Raw genomic sequence first — 24092 nt, 5'->3', positions numbered from 1 at the left:
TTTCTCCACTGCACCATCGTTATTGATTTTTCTTCATATTTATTTTTTCAGATTGTTTTTTCTCAAATATCTATAATATGTAGATTTGCTTTTGTATAAAGAAATAAATATAAGCCTTAGTAAATCAAAATAACTGAGAGATACAGGCTACCTACTCTGAGGCCCTTTTGCAGAGAGGCAAAACTCGGAGAATAAGCAAGAAGAATAAGACACACAGGCTTATAATTACTTCTTATTTAATTAGAAAAACTGAGAGAAGGTAAAGGAGCTTAGAATTTCAGAAACGAAAGAAGCCCTAGTTAATATGTGTTGGGGGGAGGCAATCTTTACATTTTACAGAGTAGAAGTCTTAGGCGTGGAGGAGAGGAAGTCTTACAAATGTCATTCAGTAAATGCAAAACAGTATGTTGGGGGTGGGAGGTGTCACTTGACACTCCATCACATTTCTTTGGCTACACAGTTGAGTATTCATTACCACCGATGGTTTCAACAACAATGGAAGGTCAGTGCTGTCTGGAAGGAAGAGAAAAGGAAGGTGTCAGTATAAGAATACTTTTCAGCTAGGATTGAACTATGCTTTATGGCTAATTCTCAAAACCAATGTTTAGAATATCTCAAAATACCATCCAAATTCTGAGATTGCTGCTGCTTCACAGTTTGACTAAACTCTATAAAATGAATGACACCATTCTAGAAATGTCAAAAAGTGGAAACAAACCTAGACTTGATTTTATTCATAATTTCCTTTCTGTCTGAAATCCTTGCTCAGTTTAATTTGAAATGGCAACAACAACAAAAAAGTCATTGATCACGTCAGGTTTTCTAAGCAATATTTTGAGTTTGAATTACAATAAAGTATTTCTCTAATCTTCTGAGAGATGGCCACTGCATCTGCTAAATACTACATAAAGTAATGTTATTAAAAAGTAACGTTTTTAATTTAACTGGTATTGCCATTAACACTCATATTTCTTATAGTAATATTATTCTTCCAATTCCATTAGGCCCTTTGTGCATAGCCATGTTTATCCTGCTCTTCTATTATTTATGTTTAATTTGTGATTGGGTTACTTCATATATTTCAATTCCATTATAATGCAATGTGATGATATAAAACTCTAGTCAATTGTATTTCCTCAATCACTAGGATTCCATTTCTTTTATTAGCACTTGTAGTAAAGGGTCTGACTCCATTGTGATGTTTGACTGCTGACAGCTTTTAAGATCTACTTCTTCTTTTCCTCCTGCCCCACATCTGATCAAACTGATAAGAAAGCCCAGTTCTCCCTCCTTTGGCATGAATGGAAAATTCATACTACACAAGCCCTGTCCTATGCATGGAAAGCCCCCGCCCCTTCCTACCCCCAACATCCAGTATCATAAACACCCAAGCCAGCCTCCTTTCCATACTATCTCAAGCCCTTTTGGGATGAGCTTGGGGAGTCTATCCTGCTGTACCCAGAAAGCCTCATTCTGTGAGTCACAAACCTTTTCCTACGCACGAGGAGCGTACATGGTGTCATCATTCTCAACATGTGAACCAAATTTTGGGCCAGGATCCTCCATCACTATGCAATGTGGATACAACACTTGGCATTCTATAGGTTACTTAATCATTATGTAGAGAACTTACATAAAGTATAGAGGAAAAGATCTCAATTGGTCTACATCATTTTACTGAAAAAACACCACTATGCATCTTGTTAGATTTAAACTGGGTACAGCAACATTTTCATTTTATTTGCAATTACAAGCAAAGACATAAGGTAAATCAGGTGAGCTAAGTTTTCTTTTCCCTGAATAAAAGAAGAGCTGAGATGATTAATAGCAATAAGTACATTAGCACAGTAGTTTAAAGCTTAAATGAGCAAATTCTAATAAACCTACACACACATTCTATAGAATAAGAAATGGTGCTTATTAAATAAGATTATATTTTTGGTAGACTAAAATCAACTTTGTATTTAATATTTAGTGAATGTACTCAAGAAGGACTTCGTGCTGAGTAGCATGAGATGGAATATGACCATCTCAGGAAAATGCTTGTCCCTTCCAAGGAAATAAAACCAAGGACAAATTTTCTCCACTTTTTAAAGTACTTGACATATTAGAATTATTTTCTCCCAAGATTTTATGACATCACTTAAACCTATAATTTGTATTCCCAAAATAATTTATGTAAGATTACATGGTTGAGTTATTTACTGATGTTTTTTAAATTCTGTATCAGAATTGAGTTGGCAATAGTTTTTGGACATAACACATTATGATATGTCTGTGCAAGACCTTTTGTTCCTTATTATATGTTATTGCTTCTCTCCATATTAGGCTTGACAGATAAAATACAGGATGCCCACTTAAATTCAAATTTCAGATAAAAAATTCTTTTAGTACATATATTTAGTATAAGTGTGTCTCGTGCAATATTTGGGACTAAAAGAAAAGAATCTACTACTCTTGCTTTTCTGTGTATGTCCCCTCAGGCTGAAATTCCTAAGGATGGGAAGGTCTTTTTAATCCAATATTAAATTGGGTATTAGTAAGTATTTAATAATCCAATATTAAATTGGGTATTAGTAAGTATTATTTATCTTTTATCTGAAATTCAAATGTAACCAGATGCCCTGTAATTTTATTTGCTAAATCTGGCAACCCTACTGCCTACCCTCCAAACTCAATTCACACTTTTATAAACAGAGTCTTGTATATTTAATATATATCTTTCCCATCTATGTTTATATATATATAATACATATGTAATATATATTCATAAAGTATTGTATATGCAAGTGCATGTTTAAAATTTAAGTAAATGTTATTGAGCTTTAAATCACATTCTGTTTTCCTTTTAAGTATCGTTACTTTAGTACTTTCTCTATGTAGATATAGCTCATTTCATCTGGCCAATACACAGTATCCCACCTAGCCATGGACTATAATTCACTGAAGTTTTCCCCCAAGGATAACACCTAGGATATTTCACTTCTTTGCAAAAAAAGCAATGCTGAAATTATATTCTTGTTGCGTGTGCCCCTCTGCTCTTGTGTGGAATTTCTCCAAGGTGTATATTCATACTCAGGAGTGAAATCCTGCATGGAATATATATTTGTTATTCATTTTAATATGAACTTTCAGATGGTTCTCCTAACAGCTACTTCAGTTTACACTCTCAAAATAACAGCGTGAGATTTTCTTTCTCTTCATCTTCTCCAACACCTTATATTATTAAACTTTCATTTTTGTCATTGTAATGAGTATAAAGTATCTATGTATTCTCTTAATTTTCACTTCTCTGATTACTAATGAGATTGAGACTCTCTTCATTGTTTTTTTCTAATAGATTATATTTTCCTGCTTCTTTGTATTTTGAGTAATTCTGGATTCTATCCTTTGCATTTTGAATGTTATATTATAGGCGGTCTTTGGGTTCAAAGGCCCTTACTCCTCAAAAGAGTGTTGTATTCATTTGCTTGTTACTTGGTTTAACAAATTCTCCTACAGAATGCATTAGCTCAGATCTCTGTGCAATTGAAGGCATTTTTATATGTTTACTTTGCTGGGTTCTTTGCTGTCTGTCCTATAAACGTGTACTTCAGCAATCAGGCAGAGATGGGACAAAGTTACGAGTACAACCTGACCACAGTTCCCCTTACCTGTCCCTTTTCTTTTGGATAAGTCCCTCACTTTGGGGCAATAAAGATCACCACCCCAGCTTCTTTATTCCTTGTGCAAGAAAGATGACGTGTTTTTATCAGAGCTTCAGGCTCCTCCACATGGAATGACCAGAGCTGACCCTCAGGCCACAACTGCTAAGGTGAGGATCTCACCCAGTCCCATCTCTTCTTCCAGATTTCAGCTCGTCCCTAAAGTCTACCTTCAGTAGTTGCTTTTTATTTTATTTATTTATTTATTTTTTAATTTAATTTTTTTTTTTTGCCAATGGTAATGGATATGTAAAGAGTTGCTTTTTAAATTTTGCTCAGAGTCAATAATTGTTATCTGTAGGTGGATGATCTACCTTGATGTTGCTGTGTCATACATGAAAGCAGAACTCCTCATCTATTAAGTTTTGTATTTCAACAATTATATCCTTCACTTGTAGAATTCCCATGTTGTTCCTTAAAAAAAAATTCTGGTTACTATTTATAGCCTCTTGTTTCTCATATATTTTGTATTATAATTTTCTATTTCTTTTATTCTTTATATAATAATTCTAGTATCTGATCTTGGGTGTGTAACTCTTCTGTTTGCAATTTCTATTGCCTCTTCTCTTGGAAATGTGTGTTTTGTAAATATTTTTTTCATTTTAAGTTGGTAATTAGCTCCATTTATTCCGTAGAGACTCTAAGGGACATAGATTGGGCATGGTTTTCTCAAGATAAGATTTAAATTCATTTCTACAGCATGTTCCAAATGTTACCAACATGAAACAACATTCATTCATGTATGTATGTACTTACATATAGATGTATGTATGTACGTATGTATGTATGTTGGCCTATTGATTATCTTATTGAGAAGGTGATTAAGGTCAGCTTCACAGTATGTGACCTATGCAGTCACACAGGGCCCCACACTGGGAAGATCATCATACTTGGCTTAATGCTCTGTTGTCATCATCTTGAAGTTTGTAATAATTTTTAAGCAAAGAACCTCACATTTTAATTTTGCATTGGGCCTCACTGCGACTGGTCCTGAGGATAGTATATGTAAGTTGCATGTGACAACATAACCTATAGCCATAAATTCTAAAGAAATACTATTGTTTTTTGTTAAAAGTATTTCCATGGTACAGAGGAAGAAATAAATAAGCTCTTTCATTGCTTCAATTTCTAAGTAGTTAGATGTCCCCATGCCCACACTTTTATGGAAGTTGTACTTCTTTGAGTATCCAGGAATACTGGGTCTCTCCATTTCTGTTCCCACACTTTAGCAGAAAATGTTAGTGATATGCACAGATTCCGTCAAATCCATTTTAACCTAAAGACCTTCATCAGAGGACCTCCTTTGGACTACCAGAGCCATTGTATTGAGTCTGCCCACAGAACTAGAAGTTACTAAGAGTTTATCCCCCCAAATTCCCCCTACATGCCCTTAGCTAATTACAGATAGGTGCAAGACTTTGAAAACCCAGTTTTCTTTTCCTTGGGTCAGGATAAATTATTTATTATAATATTATTTTTATGATAATGATAACATCTCAATATTATAATAAAATTACTATAACCAAAAGTTATATATTATATTAACTTATACAAATAATGATATATAACTAAATAATAAAATTAGAATCCCTCTGTGAGATCAGGTTGAAGCTACCTTAATAGGACTTTGCCTCAGATTATACCTTTGCTTGGCTTCCTCCTCTTTCCTCTTTTATTTTCTCCACTCTTTACTGGTTTCTTCTAGTAGTACTTCCTTAATTTCCTGCACAAGAATCCTTATTTGGGCTTCAGATTCTAAGGAACTCACTGACCTGGCATAGCCCTGAAGACTTGTCTCCTATTCTTTCAAGACAGAATAATACCTCAAATTCTGAGTTCCAAATACTGGCTTAGATCCTAGGGAAGCATAGGTTTGCAAGTTCTCTTGTAGGTTTCTCTGTAATTACAGACCTCTCTTTATTATTCCTGGCCTTTGGGGATTTCCCATACTGTCTTGTGCACTCAGAAATGTATTTAAAATAAATTTGTTATGAATGTGTGTATTTTAAAGCAGCTAAGATATTTACCTGGACTTCCACAGCACTGGACATATAAGGCTTTTTGCTCTTTATTGCTAGATTTTATGTTGAATGCTTAGCTCATGTTTTTGGTCTTTCTATTTTCCCTATCTATGGATTTTAAAAAAATACATAATACATCCCACACATTTTGTTTTGCATTGTTTCATTGTCATTTAGCTCTAAGTATTTTGTCACTTACTGTTCATCTTCTCTAATACAGGGGTTTTCCATAAGTGCTTTATTGATTTAAAGACATAAGTGATTTAAAATTTTATCCTTTTGGACATTCATTTCTAACTTTATGTGTTTTGTGTATGTATAGGAGAAATTGTATGGTAAAATGTTAATTCTTTAGAATAGTTTAAAGATACATTTGTGGTCTAGCAAGTGACAGATTTTTGTGACTGTTCCAAATGGTACAGAAAATTCTCTATGTATCTCTGGATTATCCTCATTCATTAACTCAGACAAATTTATGGTCTTGTTTGTTTTTTCTGCTCTTTTTATCAGTTTCTGAGAGTGATATGTTAAAATGTCCAGTTACAAGATTAATCACTGCATTAATCTGTCACTTGCTGCTTTAATATATTTTGAGCTTACATGCAGTTACATGCATATATTTGCTGATTGTTCTGTCTTCTAGATCAATCACTGTTTTTCACAGTAAGCAGCACTCCTCTTTGCCACTGCTTATGCTGCTGTCATAGAATCTGTCTTGTGCTGTGCTAATATTGCTACTCTATATTTCTTCTGGTTTACATTTGCCTCACATTTTTTACAGTAACTTCATTTTTCAGTCTTACATGTCCATTAAGAATGTTTCTTACAGAAATCAGTGATGAAAATTAGTTTATTCTATATTTGTTGTTGCTGTTCTTGTTATAATACAGTCTGAGTGTTCTCTTTGACCAATGAGCACAGTATATAATAAATATGTGTATATGTAAATATTATGATTTAATTTTGCCCCTTAATCTTATGCCTTCTAATTACTAAGCTCTTTTTGCTTATAGTTTTACTCCTTTCTACCTTGAATTAGAGAGATTGAATCCTGATTTAGTACCATCCACACTTAAATTTACTTTCCCTCTCCATGCTCAAAGTTTAGCAGTATATGTATTTCTCGCAGAGCAGCTCTTATTTCCCACCATCACTCTTAAATTTCGAAGTTATTACAAATATTTTTATAAGTAATTCTTTATTTAGGATATATCTTATTAAAATCTTAATTTATTTATATTTCGTATACTTTATTATTAACTCCCAGATTTATGCTTTGTCTTGCTGGGGTATAACCTTCAACAGCTCTTTCAAAGAGGCTTAATGTGGTAAAATTTCTGAGAAACTTTGTATGCATAGGAATATTATTATTGCATCCTCATTTTTAGATGATTACTTAGTTGAATGTAAAGTTCTAAGTCCCAAGTTCTTTCTTCCAGTACTCTGAAGATATTACACCACTGACTATTGCTGAAGCAGTGACGTTGAAAAGTCAGGTATCATTCAGGAAATTAATTTCTCTTGGCTTTCAAATGCTCCATTTGTAAAAGTACAAGTCTGTAATAGATCATGTGTAAAGAGGTTTGCATTAGTTAGAAATATTCCTGGCTGCAAGGGGGGAAAGTATTAAGAACAGGTTGGTAAACACAGAAAAATGTATTTGTTTCACATAAAAAGAGGTCATGGGGCAGGAAATTCAGAATTAGTTCATAGCTCAGCAAACCCACAAAGAACCCATCAAGCCCTTAAATCTCAAGTAAAGGAATGTCTAGTTTCCCCATATTTAAAATGAAGGGATTGCTCTAGACAGCTACTAAGATCTCTTCTAACCACAACATTCTATTGTTCTATGAGCAATAATATCACATAATATAATCAGAGAAGCTCACAATAATAATTCTGAGTTTTTAAGAAATTAACATGTCAAGCAGTTTGATAGAAGTATTTAATGTAACAGTTTTTTGCCTTACAAAGGCTGACAGAGCACTCAGGCAGGTATACATGAGGGAGAAAACCTTACAGAAATCCCTCTATCTCACAGTCTAATTTTGAGCTTTCTTCATTTGAAATAAAATTGCTAATATACCCAGTGATAATCCAGTTCTTAGGTATTGGCCTCCATTTCTAAATTCACATGATACTGACCCATAAATACTAGAATGACAACGTATTCAATTACAATAAAAATAAAATCATCAAGTGAACTATTTGCCTGTGCCTTCTGCTCATTGCATTCTCTTCCTATAGATAATTATACAAAGATAGACATATTTATTTTCAGAATATGGCTTGATGAGCATGGGAACAGAGCAAAAATATCAAGATAAGCATTCATTCAGTTGTTCATTCATTCAGATATACTGGTTCAGAGCATACCATGTGATAGAAACTTTTAAGAAATTCAAAAAAATTAAGCATTTTATTATTTAAAGAAAAAAGTACATGTAGTAAAATACACGAATATTAATTATTTGGCTCAATGAATTTTTCAGGTCTGTATCTCTGTGACTACCTTCCATATCAAGTTATAGTATTTCCAACAACTCAGACAATTCTCTGTGGTCAATATCTCTTCCTAACTGCTTGGCCATTATTCTGACTTCTGTAACATTAGATACATTTTGTTTGTTTTTGAACTTCATAGTCATGAAATTTTTACAGTTTATATTCTTTTGTGTCTGTCTTCTTTTGATCAAGAGCAAATGTTAAGGACTCTTTCAATACTGTTATGTACACCAGTAGTTTATTCCTTTTAATTTCTGAGTAATATTTCATTGTATGAATATACTACAATTTATTTATTATCCTGTCCATAGACATTTAGTCTGTTTCCATTTTTTAATATAATGAATAAAGCTGCTATGAATCTTCCTGTGAAATATTTTATGGACATATACACTTATTTCTCTTTGGCATATATGTGTGAGTGAAATTTCTTGGTCACAGAGTATGTGTACTTTAATATTTTTACAAACTTTAAAAAGTTTTCCAGAGTGATTTTGCCATTTTAACTTCCCACAAGCAATGCATAAGAGTTCTAGTTTCTCCATATCATCACCAACACTTTATATTTCTCCAATAAATGTTTAACTCACCAGGTTTAGGGTGCTCAAACCCTGCGCGTGCCAACAATCAACTCCTCCTTGACCAGCTCCTGAAAGTAACCTTGAATCCTCAGAATGTCTTGCCTGATAAAAGTGACTTTGTATACCAGACCAAGCATTCCTGCTAACAATGTGATTTATGATGGGAAAAATGGACCATGCTATATCAGTCTAACCTCTGAGGGACTGGAGACCAAGTAATAAGGTCAGCTACATGACACTCCATGCCTATGTGACAAAACTCCAATAAAGTCCCTGGATACCAAGGCTTGGTTGAGCTTCCCTGTTTAACAGTATTCCATATGTTTTGTCACGCATCACTGCTGGGAGAATTATTTACTCTATTTGAGTCCTTCTAGTAAATCACTGAACTTCAGGGTGCTCTTAGCAACCTATGACACAATATTGTTGGTGTTATAAAATTTAGCCATTCTGGTGGTTTGGGGAAATATCTCATCATTTGCATCTCTGAAGACTAATGATGTTGTGTACCTTTCCATATGCTTATAGGCCATTTTGATATTTTCTTTTGTGAGGTTCCTATTTAAATTATTTACCATTTTTTAAAAGTTGGGTGTTCATCTTTTTCCTTTTTGATTTATCAGAGTTCTCTGAACATTCTACATATGAGTTCATCAGTTATATTTTATTTCAAATAGCTTTTCCCAGGCTGTGGCTTGTATTTTTACATTTAATGATAATGTTTTGAGGAGAAGTTTTTAATTTGATAAAGTCCAATTTAACAGAGTGATAAAGAAATTCCCCTCTGTTTTCTTTAAAAAATTTGATTGCTTTAGCATTCACATTTAAGTCTGTATCTTAAGTTAACTTTTTTCTTATGCTGTGAGAAAGGGGTTAAGCTTCATGTTTTAAATATGAATAGCCAGTTGCTTCAGGACCATTTAGTGGAAAGACTGCTCTTTTCCCCAATGAATTTCTTAGGCACTGTCTTGAAATCAGTTGGTCATATACGTGATTAGTTACTCTTGGGCTTCCCTTTTTTTCCCACAGATTTATCTTTATGTCAATACCAGACAATCTTGATTTCGAGTAGAATTATAGTAAATCCTGAAATCTGACAGTTTAGGTATCCCAACCTTGCTATTGTCAGGTGATATAAGTTTTCCAACTTTGTTCTTTGTTTTCAAGATTTTTTAGGCTATACACATGCCCATACCAATCTTAGAAGTAGCTTTCCATATCTTTCTTCTTTTTTTTTTAATTTTTGTGATATCAACTGGGATTACATTCAATCTATAAGCTGATAGAGAACCACCAACTTAAAAACTATCTAGTCTTTCAACCCATAAACATGGTGTATTTCCAATTAATTAGGTATTCCAGGAGCATTTTTTTTTTTTTAGTGTAGAGGCTTTATACATCTTTAATTAAATTTATTATAAATATTTAAGATGAGTGTTTTTACATATTTTATTGTATTTTCCAAAAGTTTTTTGTTAGTATATAGAAGTATGACTGATTTTTGTATATAGATTTTATATGCAATAATTTTGGCAAAATAAATGATTACTTTTGGTAATTTGCAAATCCCCTTACATATTGTATGTATGCAATCATATTATCTGTGAATAAAAATGGACTTACATCTTTCTTTCCAATCTTTATATCTTTTGTTTCTTTTTCTTGCCTTACTATACTTGTTAGAACCTCCAAATTACTCTTGCCTTTAAGTTATGAGAGTGGACATCCTTGCCTTGCTTCCAGTCTTAGCAAGAAGACATTCAGTCTTTCGCCATTAAGGATGACAATACCTATAAAACTCTTTATATAAACTCCTAATCAGATTGAAGAAGTTCTCTTTTATTTTTAGTTTGCTGAAAGGATTTTTTTTGTTTATCATGAAGGAGTGTGTAATGTTGTTATCTTTCTTCCTCTCTAAATTTTACTCTTCAGCCCTTTTCAAGGGTTTTGGCCAGGAGTATAAATAAAAAGATATAAGATACATAAGAACAGGAGTATGTGTCTTTTTTCCCACTAATATATACTAAAACTCTAGGATTGTGTCTAAAATGTAGTAGACATTTGATATAAATATTTATTGAATAAATAAATTATGCCAAATTGACCAAATGTTGTACCACTATAATATTTCCCAGTAAATTTGAATTATTAAAGATAGTAGGGACTTGAGGCAAAGGTCTGGCTAACCTTTCCTTTCCCTCTGAATTGAAGAAATCGGAACTGGAACAACAGGGTCTGCCTGGTTTAGTTACAGGCTTAAATGCAGAGAGCAGAGGCAGGTTTATTACACGGAATCAAGACCCAGAAAAGACAGTCCACTATGCTTGAGAGAGGGAGGGAGAGAGGGAAAAAGAGATGCAGAGACAGAGACAGACATAGGGACAGAGAGACAGAATGAGATGTTTTTGAGACCCCACTGACAACATGTATAAATCAGAATAGCCATTCATCCTTCTTGGGAGAAGAGCAATTAAAAGGTGGACAAGAAGAACAGGAATCTCTTTTTGTAAGTCAGTAGGAAGACAGAAGCATTGGCAGAGGAGAGAATGTGAAAAGAAGAATGTCTTTTTTAAAAGAATAAGAATTTAATACCTTTTTCTTTGCATTCTTTCTTCTCCGATAATGTAATTCTTACCTGCCCTTTTATTTTATGTTTATCTGTCAAATATTTTCCTGTAATTTTAAAGTTTTAAAAAATAATTTTAAGTATGTATTTTGTTAAAAACTTAATGTTAGATTTTGTGTTTTAAACCTTTGCTACTTACTAAGAAAACTAATCCATTTACTTGTTTTACTATACAGAAAACCATCATTTAACTGACAATTTAAATGATAGAATATTGGTGATTAGGTTATATCTTGGAGCACAAATTATTACTTCATGATGTAGTAATGACTAAACTACTAAGGTAAGAACTCATTACTACAGAGCGCATTTGAAATAGGAAAGAACTCTATCATTCTATCATTGGATGTTTTACATGTTGAAAATATTATAAATTTCACCAAAAAAGTATCATGTATGACTGAACTAGAGATACTCAAGAAGTACAAACTGGAAGAGAAGTTTGACCAACAAATTTACAGTAAGAACAATGGGATTTTTTTTCTATTGAGAATTTATTGCAGCCTCTTTCAGCTTCTAAAAATGTTGTTAAAATAATTTAGCTAATAATAATGGGTAGCATATATTGAGAGGTTGCCATATGTGAGGCATTTTTCTAAGAGCTTTACCTGTATTAACTTATATAATTTTCACAAAGTTCTGTAAGGCCCTATAAGAGTATATACTATCAGGTGGTACACATAATACTGCCATATGAGTCAGAGAAATATTGAAACCCATTCATATTAGTTGGTAAAGAGCAACTCTTTAACTACGGTTCACCAAATAATGTTACGCAGCAGTGGCCAGAGAGGCATGTAATGAGGTCTGGGAGTGATGCTGGGTGGTAGGAGGGAAGATGAATGTAGACCAACTAAGGCTACAGGGATGGCTTTGGTGCCAGGGGTGTCTGCAGTACCTGCCAGCTGCTCCTGAGAAGGCCACCACTGTCAGGGATATCTGACTAGGTGGCACTGCAGGTGTTATTACTAGCAGCATTTTCATCGCGGACCAAGCAGTATAACTTACATTGGCTTCTAAATGAATACCTGGAAATGACTTGTAGGCAATGCATCTAACCACCTCTGGCTGCAGTAAAGCACTAGACACTGAACCACCTTCTGGCGGCAACAAAGCCCCAGGCACCAAGGACCTAATGATAATCAATTTAATGGGGCTGTTGGGAAATTTTGATGCAATTCCTATGTCAAATTATGGCTTAATAGGAATCTCATTTAACTAGTGGCAGCTCAGTTAAACAAAAAAACACAATAATAATTTCTTACAATTAACAAATGATTGGTAAATTAATAAAATGATTTGATAAAGAATTGGCCCTATGACGTATTCCTTATTAAGCACTATACTCTGTGTATTTAGACAATAAAATATTTTAATGTATGTATTTATCCAAAGATAATTTGTTACATTACTAGTGGATGAATATTTTAAATATTATACCTGGCCTCTATTTTTATTCTCTCTTTTACAGATGAGCAAATTAGGCACAGAATAGTTAAGTAGCTAGCCTAGGTTATAAACCAGTAAATATCAGAGCTGATATTCAAACACAACAGACCACCTCTGGAGTCTGTGATCTTAACCACTGTTTTACTGCGTATCAGACTATCATTCTGATGAGCTATTTTTCCACTGCTTTTTAATTAAACATTTATTTTAATATTATTGCCTGATGCTAAATTACCTAAGAGAATTAGTGCACATTAGAAGTTCTGTTATTTTGTCATTAAATACTGATAAGAAGTTGCATTATGTTTTTTCATTACTAAAAAATTTTTTTCACCTATATTCGGATCAATCCAGAAACAAAGCGATAGCAGATACTTAACACATTCTTCAATGATTGGCAAGACATATTTAGGTAACATACAAGTTTTTTTAAAACAAATATTTTTTCTTAAATTTGTTTTTCTTTTGAAATTCTAAATTTAAATTATGCCATATGCACTAGAATATATAAACATATAATAAGATTTCCTTTTATTGAGGTAACATTAGTTTATAACATTGTAAGTTTCATGTGTACAACATTATATTTCTACTTCTGTTTTATAAAACATATTTTGAGGTTAAGATTTCCAAATCACCCCTCCCCCCAAATTCTTAATCCAAACAGGTCAAGTACTGGATATTCCAGTTAAATGATTTTCTATTCAGCTGCAGTGATTAATATCTCTTCTATTACTCTTTGTGCTTTCTAGTTTTTTTCTGCTTCCATGTTCTTTTATATCATTTTCTATAAAAACAAAGTTTCATTTGCTTTTACCTTCCCAGTGTTTTGGAAAGTTCATATGTCTTGCTTTTGTAATTTTACATGTAGAAATTGCTAAGATTTTTTTCTTTTAAAAAAAACAACTCTTAAGCTCTATTTCTCTAGTTATCAGTGGCAAATGAAATGCTATAATTTATTTCTAAAATATAAGGTATAGAACTCAGGACATTTTTCACTTTCACTATTATCCCATCCCCTATAATACATACTTCACAATGTTTGTAAAAGTAATCTGGAATTGTGAATTAGTATTATTATTATAGTCATGTATTGTTACATTAACTGTCTTGTGCTTGTAAGTGGTATAATCCATCATAAAACCACCAATATGCCCTTCCCCCAGTTTATGAAATAAAGCTTTATGAGGACAAATAGGAGTTTCTCTATGACCACCAGTTAACTGCTATCCTGAATTTAGTGTTGATCTTTCCCTACGTCTAAAAATTGTTAGTACATATACACTTTATTACATATATATGTGTACATGCATATGTTTATATATATCCATAAACTATATATAATAGTGTTTTGCATGTTTCTAAGCCTTATGAAAGTGATATATTCCACAGACTATTCTGTAACTTGCTTATTTCATTCAGCATTCTGTTTTTGAGATTATCTATAATGATATATGTATCTTCACTTGAATAATTTAAAAGTGGTATTAAATAGACTGCAATCTGATCATTCTCCTTTAAATGAACATTTAGGCTCTTTTCAACTTCTTACCATTACAAACAACACGGCTGTAAAGATTCTTGTACGTGTCTTCTTGTGAAAGGATATCCAGAGTCAGAATCTCAGAATGGAATTACTGAGCTATAGATGTGCCTTTACATAGACTTTAATTTTACTAGATAGTGCCTAATTCTTCCCAAAATGGCAGCTGCAATTTGCACTCTCACCAGCAACTGGAGTTTCCAACTTCATTCCCATCCCTGCTAACACTTGGTTTCATCAGAATGTTTCATTTTTGCCAACCTTGTTACATGAAAATATATCTCATTATGGGTTTTATTTTTCCTTCCTTAGCTACCAGCAAGGTTGGGCTTTTTTTTCCAATTTATTAGCCATTAATGCTTTGTTTTACCTGTGTATTACCTATTCACATATATTTGTTTTCTTTTTGGTTACCTTTTACTTATGGGTTGGTAGGAGTTATTCTACTTTGTATTCTAGATACAAAATCTTTACCAGTTATGTGTGTTTCTAAAATCTTCTCCAGGTCTACTTACTGCTTGTCATTTTTATGTCTTTTTCTGAAAAGTGTATAAAATTTGGAAATAGTCAGTGTATCTTTTTTTTAATGATTTGGGTTCTGTGGGTCTTGTTTAAGATATTCTTTCCTTTCTAAGGTCATAATTTTTTTGGAAGTTTTTAAAGTTTTACTTTACACATTAAGCCTTTAATTCACCTAGAATGTGTTTTTGCATATCACATGAAGTAGAATGATATCATTTTTATGTGATATATTTCTTGAATAGTCTACTATTTTCCCATTTGTTTTAATGCCTCCTCTGTCATATATCTCATTTCTGTATATTACTGGGTCTTTTTCTGGGTTTTTTTTTTTAACATCTTTGTTGGAGTATAATTGCTTTACAGTGGTGTGTTAGTTTCTGCTTTATAACAAAGTGAATCAGTTATACATATACATATATCCCCATATCTCTTGCCTCTTGAGTCTCCCCGCCTCTCACCCTCCCTATCCCACCCCTCTAGGTGGTCACAAAGCATCTGGATTATTTTTTATATTCCATTGCTCTAGGTCTATGGACCAATTTCTGGGACAATATTATTCTTGCTTAATTATTATATATCATAATATATCTTACATAACTTTGTAATTCAAAAATTTAGAATGGTCCCATTGCGTCAATTTTGATCAAACTCTTTTCAGTCCAAATACTGGGGAAAGGGCTTCCCTGGTGGCACAGTGGTTAAGAATCTGCCTGCCAATGCAGGGGACACGGGTTCAAGCCCTGGCCCGGGAAGATCTCACATGCCGCGGAGCAACTAAGCCCGTGTGCCACAACTACTGAGCCTGCGCTCTAGAGCCTACGAGCCACAACTAGTGAGCCCACGTGCCAAAACTACTGAAGCCTGCGTGCCTAGAGCCCGTGCTCTGCAACAAAAGAAGCCGCGACAATAAGTCCGCGTACTGCAACGAAGAGTAGCCCCCGCTTGCCACAAGTAGAGAAAGCCCGTGCACAGTAACGAAGACCCAACACAGCCAAAAATTAAAACAAATAAATAAATAAAAGAAAATTAAAACAAAACAAAACAAATACTGGGGAAAAACATTCATCTCAGGAGGATTCTCTTAAGTTTTTGGTTGTTAGTGTTTCAGAATCTTTACCAAGCTGGATTTTTAACCTTAGTCCTCAACGTTGAGTGCCCTTTGTTTTTATTCATTTGTCTTTTTCTTCAATAATTCTGGAAAGCCTATCAATTGTATCCTCCACATTTGATCTTACGTTTTGTACTTTAAATTTGGCTTTCAATAAAAAAAACGAAATCGAGTTATTTGTACTGAGGTCGATGAACCTAGAGTCTGTCATACAGAGTGAAGTAAGTCAGAAAGAGAAAAACAAATACCATATGCTAACACATATATATGGAATCTAAAAAACAAGGTTCTGATGAACCTAGGGGCAGGACAGGAATAAAGACACAGACGTAGAGAATGGACTTGATGACATGAGGAGGGAGAAGTGTAAGCTGGAATGAAGTGAGAGAGTAACACTGACATATATACACTACCAAATGTAAAATAGATAGCTAGTGGGAAGCAGCTGCATAGCACAGGGAGATCAGCTCCGTACTTTGTGACTACCTAGAGGGGTGGGTTAAGGAGGGTGGGAGGGAGACGCAAGAGGGAGGGGATGTGGGGATATACGTACGCATATAGCTGATTCACTTTGTTATACAGCAGAAACTAACACAACATTGTAAAGCAATAATACTCCAATAAAGATGTTAAAAAAAAATTTGGCTTTCACTTTCTCCATGATAGATTTTAACTTCATTCCATTTACATTTCCTGTGGTCCTTTACATCCTCTATCTCTCCTTTGCAATTTATTCTTTTAGAGTTCCCAGTAAGCCTACTCCCTCCTAATGGCATCTATCTCAGCTTTCTCTCTACAGTCTATACTGTGGATTCCAACAGAGTCCAAACATTTTATTCTGGTCCTGCAGTGGATAATTCTCTGATATATTTTTCTCTTAGAGTTCAGAATATTCTCCTCATTCCTATTTGCTACTATTTTTTCATAGACTCTGTGTATAGGCTGCCCTCTGTACTCAAATGAGATGAGGCTTTGAGAGCCATCAAGTGTCACTCTTTGCCTACAGACAGGGTATTTTTAGCCTCAGTGCAGTTTCGCAGGTATAGCAGATATTCATCTAATGGAACTTATCTACACTTAGGAGGAGGGCATGGTGGTTTCCTCCTGGCTCTATTACTTGTTTCTTCTTTTTGCTTTCACACTTTAAATGAGTGAAATGTATTAAATTCTACCATTCCTAGCATACTCTATCTCACTAGACTTTTAGTTCCAGGATGGCTAGGGGCCATTTCTAATAAACTTTGACGTCTACATATCATACCTCAGAACAGTGATACGCTGTCTGTCTTCAATCCCCTATTCCATGCTCCACTTCAATCAGACTGTCATCCCACCACCATACTAAAACAATTCATAACAACTTACCAATGACCTTCCTCCACAATGGTAAATCCGGTGATCGATTCTTAGCCTCATCTCACCTGACATATGGATCATCTGACACAGTCGGTCTTAGTCTCCCTTTTGAAACACTTCTTAATTGCCTTCAAGAAAATTCCACCTCCTCAGTTCTCTTCTCAATTTAGCCATCCCTCTCAGTCCCCTTTGCATTTGCCCTCATATCAATGACTGCTTAGTACTGGAGTGGCCCAGGGCTCAGTGCGCGGACTTTTTCTCTTCTCCATCTACACTCATCTCTAGTATCACCAGTCTCATGGATTTAAATATAATTTATACACATATAAACACTTATATCTACCCTGAGTGCTCCCCTGAATGGCAGACTCATTAATCCAACTGCCTGTACAGTATCTTTATTTTGATAGTCAATAGGCATGTCAAACTGTATGCGTCCAAAAGAGGAATGACTGTTTTCTCCCTCATCGCTGACCCTAAAACTCCCTTCTGCTTCTTGGTTAATGACTGAATTAGTCTGCTCAAGTTTCCATAGCAATATGCCATAGACTGGGTGACTTAAACAGCAGAAATTTATTTCTCACAGTTCTGGTAACAGGGAAGTCCAAGATCAAGGTGCCAGCTGATTTGATTTCTGGTGAGGGTCTTCTTCCTGGCTTGTAGACAGCCACATTCTTGCTGCGTCCACATGTGGCAGAAAAATATGGAGCTCTGGAGTCTTTTACGTTTTTAAAAGGACACCAGTTCTATGGGATCAGGGCTCTACCCCTATGACCTCATTTGTTTAACCTTGACCTCCTCCTTAAAGGCCCTATCTCCAATGCAGTCACTTAGGGGTTAGGTTAGGACTTCAAAATATGAATTTCAGGAAGACACAATTCAGTCTGTGACAATGACATTTTCATTATTTCTAGTTGCTCAAGAAAAACACTTTAGAATAGCCTTGACTTCTCTTTTGTTTCTTTCTTTCACAAATTACATGCATTTTATCAGCAAGTCCTGCTGGCTTAACCCTTAAGATATTTCCAGAGCTTGCAACCCTCTCATTACCAATGCCTACTACTCAGCTGCCATAATTCTCTACCTGAGAATAGCCCCCTGGCTGGTCTCTTTGCCTCTGCTCTTGCCCCTCTTTCTGCTGCTTCTGCATAGCACAGCCGCTGGGAGTAACCGTTTTCAAATATAAGTGGGATTATAACGTTCTTCTCCTCAACACTCTCCAATGACTTCCCATCTCAGTTGAAGTAAAAGTCAAGTCCTTACAATGAGCTCTATCACTTGTAACAATTCTGCTACCTGTGCTTCTCAGATCTAAATCCTACCAACCTTGCCCTTGGCCATTAGCTCCAGCCACACTGGCCTCCTCATTGCTCTTCCTGAACATGCCAACAAACCTCCCACCTCAAGGGTCTTTGATTTTTCTGTGCCATCTTCCAGAAACACCTTTTACTAGGGCTCCCTGGGGAGCACACCCTTAGGGATATCCCCTGATACCCCTAAATAAAAAGACTACCTCCCAGCATTTCCTTTTCTCCTTACTGTCTTTTTCTCTCCAGCATTGATACTATCTTGTTTATTTGTTGTCTTATCCCATAATTAGAATGCAACCTCCATAAAGTCCTGATTGCTTTTTTTGTCTTATTAATGGCTTTATCTGCACCACCTAGAATACTCGGCACACAGTTGATGCTTCATAAATAATGAGGACTAATACATATATTAGAGAAGTAGCTGTCCACAATTCTAGTTGGCACAAATCTTGAAACAAAGAGTTATCCCACTGCATTTTTAATCAGTCTTTCTTTTGTAAGAAGTGCTCAGTGGAAGGTTCATGAGGCAGAGTAAACTAGAATGGTAAATGTTCTTCCACCCAGCTCATCTAATGTTGTTTTTTTTTTCCCTCTTTTTTCATGATTCTTTTAGTGGAAAGTTGGGACCTGCTTCATGAGGGGCTGCTAGCCATTTGTAATTTTAATGTAGAAATTGAAAAGAAAATAATTTAACCGAGAGTACATACAGTTCTGTTCTGGGTCTTAGCTGTGAAAGGAATAGTAAAGATGGGAAGGGCTCATGGTCGTATTTTGAGTCTGTTCCGCTAAAGAAAGAGTTGGAGAGGCAATTCAACCAATAATAAATCAAGGTAACTCTTCACAATGATGAGGACAGATGTCAGGTTCAGCTTGTGAATGCCACTGCTCCACGGTTCCTGAAAGGCAGTGTTCTCTGAATCCAACACAGAAGATAAATGATTTTGGTGCTACTACTGAAAAATGTGAGAGAAATGACTTGCTCATCTTTGGGGATGGCCTTAAGTGAAGGTAGAGGTTTGCATTATCTTTTAGAAACATTTAGAAACAACAACAACCTTAATTCCCCTTTTCATGTAACCTAACATACTCATGGATCCCAGGGATTAGGTCATGGACATCTTTGGAGGACCATTATTCTGCCTACAGCAGGGTATTAGATGACAGAGCCCCAATTTTACAAATCGAGAAAATCTTGGCTGAGCATGGATTAGAATAAACATACTCCTATCTCTCAGACCTGAATAATCTTCACAGAGAAGCCCCAATACACTTTATATACTTAAGTCCTCCCCCAATAAAAATGCATACATTGCTCCATTTACCGTAGATATACAATTTAGAAAGTTTAATACACAGTATAGACATGCCACATGCATGTTTTCTTTTACATTCAAAATACAATGCTTAATAATATTTTTAGTATAGTAGGTGGCAGTGAAGATGACAGCAAAAACAAATTACGCAATTGAGATTTTAACGAATATTTCTGCCAGTGAAACTTGAAAATCTGAGCACTGATGTGAGAAGGATGTTGTTGTTCTCTGATTAAACATTCACTGACCTTGCATATATCTAAAGGGACTTCCTGTCACAGCACTGAAATTTGATGTTTGATCTTCAGGTTCAAATTTGATCTGACACACTGCAATTACCCCATTTTTTTAAATTAATAAGCGTCTTGGATTCTTTTTCTTGGAAAGGCTGGCATTCAGAAATATCATTAAGAGACGCCTCTCTCTTTTTCTGGTGAGGCAGCAGGGGTGTTAGCTATGGCAAGCACAGAAATCAGGGAAACCAAAGAGGTCAACACGTACATCAGCATGATATTCAGGGACCGCCTGACACAGAGAGTCTTCAGCGATGTGTTCTCTTCTGTTTTGACTCCAGAAGAAAAGGTGCTGTCAACCTCATTTAGAGGGTTATTCCTCATTTCTACTTACTAGGTGCTCTTTTCACTCAATTTTCCTATTTTATTATAACCCAGTGCCCTTGGTTGTTATCTTTCACTTCCATTCCTACATTACCACTTGAACTTGTCCAGATAATTTTGATCCGTGGAAAGAACGAATTAGCTTCTGTATTCTCTATAAAGGGGTCCTCAGCCTCTATGGAGAAAGATGACACAGGCAGAGGAAGAAATTAAAAACTGACTCCATGGCTGAGTCAGGAGCCTTGAGGTTAAGAAGAAGCTCAAGAAGCATTGTTCATTCCTGCTGTGCTGTTGACTGAGATTCAATACCCATGAATCCCCAAAATCTCAGGCTCTCTTCGTTCTGGACATATCCAGGGAGGAAAACAGTTGTGGGCAGGGAGAACTGAAAAGGATGCTATTGGGCTACTAGGGAAAAGTCAATTCCATGTAATTCTTCTGCAAATCAGGAGGTTCTTTTCTCAGCACTGAAGCTATGGGAATCCTAATATATGGCCCCTGTACTTCAAAACCTTGAACTGTAAATATGTAATAAATCAGATAATTATCTTTTAATATGTTTATTTTAAAAAATTTGTAACCATGTGTGGTGATGGATGTTAAGTAGATTTATTGTGGTGATCATTTCTCAATATATACAAATATCAAATTATTATATTGTACACCTAAAACTAATATAATGTTATATGTCAATTATATTGCAATTTTTGTATACACAGTTGGCTCTTGAATAACACACAGGTTAGGGGTGCTGACCCCCTATGCAGTTGAAATTTTTCATATAACTTATAGTCAGCCCTCCTTACACCTGGTTCCTCTGAATCTGAGGTTCCACATCTGCAGATACCACCAACTGCAGATCATTCAGCGATCATAGATAGTATTTACGACTGAAAAAAATCTGTGTGTAAGTTGACCCACGCATTTCAAACCTGTGTTGTGCAAGGGTCAATCTATTTGTAATGTTAGGAGAAACAAAGGAAAGAAAACATTAATTCCACCATGAACAAAGGGAAGGGGTGAGGAGCTGGGACATTTTTATATTAAAAAAAAAAAGTTATTTGAGGATGGTGATTGTTTGGTTCCTCATTGTAATACCAGTACTTCAGCAGTATAGGGAGCCTTGAGTGTAATACTAAGAAATTTGATTTTTTTTTTTCTATTTGGTGTGGAAATATGGTTTAGTGGAAGAAAAAAGGACTTTGTAGTCATATGAACTTTGGTTTGAAAATCACTGGGGGAGGTGTCAAAAGTTATTTAACCATCCTTAGTCTTAATGCCCTCATTAGAAAGGGTAACAGGCAAGGGTGTCAGATTATAGGTTTGTTTTGTCAATAAGATGAGAAAATACCCAGACACTTGGAAATACCCAGCATGAACCATGCAAATCTTAGGATTTTAATAAATGATAGAGATTCCACTCCTTGTTCTCTTTCTTCTTCCCTTGCTTCCTCCGTTTTCCCTTCTCATGGGACATCACTAAAGATATTAAACAGAAATGTAGTTAAGAAGATAATATGTTTTGGACTATCGCAGATCCTGCTTAACTTGATTCATCACCTCTGTTCACTCAGTTTCCATCAAGATATCCCACTTCCTACTTCCAACATTCAACTCCATACTCCACACTCCACATATTCCATACTCCATACTCCATATTACCATATCACATTTGATTTTTTTAAATTTCTCAGCCCAAAATAAGAGCTCTTCAGCATGGGATTCAAATCCATCCACAACTTGGCCCCATTTTGTTTGGCAACTCCTATTCTTTGAGAGTGGCTTCCTGGGACACTGTGTTGAGAAGGATTCTGAAGCTAGTTATATCTTTACCAACAACAAAAAGGTATTATGATTAATTAGTAATTTTGGTCATGGACATGAATCTTGCCATTCATGATCTAAACTATTAGTATACATAATAATTTACAATTTAGTTGGAGTGAAGAATCTGAGAACAGTTTTGATAGAGATGTAGAACATGACCTTATGTCCCAGTTTGCCTGGGACGGTTCCAAGTTTTGCCTATTGTCCCAGTGTAATCTTCTGTAGTAATTTTTAGTAACATTCACTCTCAAAGATATCCTATGAAGAAGGTGTATGGTTATCCTAGTGATAGAATTAGGAGGCATTAGACTTAGGGTCCTACTTATGAATCTAAATAATAACAGATTTCAGAAAATAAGATTTAATAAGGGACCTTAGGGGCAGTCAGGTGTAAGAGAGATAAAGCATTAATGGGGTAGGAGATGGCCTGTATGAGTCTTAAGATCACTTCAAACTTGAGATCTTGGTTTAAATATCTTATTTCACTGACTGGGTAACTGAGACCTAGAGGTCAGAGGCCAGAATTCAAACTTGGGCTGTTAAATCGGGAGCATGTTCATTTACACCACTGCTTTACCGTGTGATAATGGACCACCAGGGCAAATGATGTGGATGCCCCATGGAGTTTGGTTTCAGTTAAGCCTGAAACCAAATGTACAAAATCAGAGGCAGCTCCACTAGAGTTAGAGAAGTCAAGTGAAAGTCACACGTGAAGTAAGTTGTTTTCCTCTTCCATCTGCTTGTTTTATTTTGGGCACAACCTCCTTCAAATGTTCGGCTTTTCTCATATCCTTTGCTGTTTGTGCAGTTTTGTGATGGGTGTAACCTCATTCTAGTAGTCACTAACTGATTCATTCTTTGCTTTTTCAATCAGTTTATGTTGCTTATGAATTTCCATATTATCTTCCGCTGGAGTTGAGTCCTAAGTTTTCATAACTTCCATAAACAAACCGCTCTGACTGTGTGACTCACGTGTGAGCAGAGTCTGGCTGAATTCTGATTGATGAAACCACTTGTGGTTTGATAGGTATAAACGTACGGACTTTGTGTGCTCTGTAGAGCATCTAACAGCTTTTATCTGTTCCACATGAATATCTGGCAATGTGTCTTTCGACAGATTCTGCACATGTAATACCCCCATAAGCAAAGTCTTCCCTTAGGATGCCCAAGTCATGGAACAGAGAAATTGAGGCTGAGACTCTTGTTAAAGACTGCTTGGCCACAAATTTCAGCTCCACTCGTCGCTAACGGCTAGCCTTAGACAAGTCGCTAATATTTCTAAGCCTCGGTTGCCGCATCTGGGCATGAAAATCATGCCTACATCATAGGGACTTTTTGAGGATCAAATCTGATAATGCATGCCAAATACTTAATGTAGTCCCTGGCTTATCTAAGCATTTCACAAACGTTGGCTATCATCATCATCATCATCACCATCATCACCATCATCACCATCACTATGCTAAGTGGTTAAAATCCATATTTATTTTTATTATGTTGATTACTAGTCTGCACTTACAGAGATGAAATAGGAACATAAAATTTTGCAATGATGGAATGCCTTAAATTTGCAAGTAAGCCAGTGAGATGTTTGTTGTAGTCTAGTTTGC

The 24092-nt window shown here is 35.3% G+C and overlaps 1 long non-coding RNA gene across 1 annotated transcript in view; it reads right to left on the bottom strand.

Moving 5' to 3' along the window:
• Window positions 1-234: 234 nt before the first annotated feature.
• The window catches only part of LOC112397199 (uncharacterized), a 56967-nt gene continuing 33109 nt past the window's right edge, over window positions 235-24092 (bottom strand). Inside the window, exon 5 of the long non-coding RNA XR_003002755.1 lies at window positions 235-513. This is a non-coding gene — a long non-coding RNA (uncharacterized LOC112397199). The remainder of the gene's footprint in view (window positions 514-24092) is intronic.

The sequence above is a fragment of the Neophocaena asiaeorientalis genome, unplaced genomic scaffold (genome assembly GCF_003031525.2).
Source record: "Neophocaena asiaeorientalis asiaeorientalis breed wild unplaced genomic scaffold, Neophocaena_asiaeorientalis_V1.1 scaffold177, whole genome shotgun sequence".
NCBI lineage: Eukaryota > Metazoa > Chordata > Mammalia > Artiodactyla > Phocoenidae > Neophocaena > Neophocaena asiaeorientalis.
The sequence above is the reverse complement of the archived record's forward strand: the minus strand, read 5'-3'. Positions and strand labels throughout refer to the sequence as shown.